The sequence below is a fragment of the Myotis davidii genome, unplaced genomic scaffold (genome assembly GCF_000327345.1).
Source record: "Myotis davidii unplaced genomic scaffold, ASM32734v1 scaffold595, whole genome shotgun sequence".
Taxonomy (NCBI): domain Eukaryota; kingdom Metazoa; phylum Chordata; class Mammalia; order Chiroptera; family Vespertilionidae; genus Myotis; species Myotis davidii.
Window position 1 is genome coordinate 349572 of NW_006286790.1, and position 630 is coordinate 350201.

Genomic DNA, 630 nt, shown 5'->3' on the forward strand with positions numbered 1-630 from the left:
TGGCTACAGAGACCTAGCTTTCTGGTTCATGTAATGCACTGTTTAACTGTGTAGGAATGTATATCTGTGTGTATATACGGTCCCAGTTTTAATTTACTTATTAAAAGGTCAGTATTATACGTTAAAAGTTACCGGCTTCTACTGTATTTTTAAAAAAAAAAATAAGCAAAAGGAAAAAAAAGAACAGAGAAAAGAGAGACTTATTCTGGTTGTTGCTAATAATGTTAACCTGCTATTTATATTCCAGGGCCCTTCGCATGGCGAAGCAGGGGGGGAAAAGTTATTTTTTTTCTTAAAGTACAAAGAGAGGGGAGAAGTTTTGTAGAAGGACTTTTAAAAAGCTATTTTCCATTCTTCGGAAAGTGTTTTTGGTTTTCCTTGGACCTCGAAGAAGTATAGAGTTCAATGTTATTTTACAGTTATTGTAAATATAGAGAACAAATGGAATGACTAATCATTGTAAATTAAGAGTATCTGCTATTTATTCTTTATAATATCCCGTGTAGTAAATGAGAAAGAAGTGCAGAGCAGGATTAAAGAAAACCACTAAAATCGACTGGCTCCACACTGCGATTCTCTGTGTTGGTGATTGATGGGAGGGGTGGGGGGTAAGGGGGGGCAGGCAGGGGG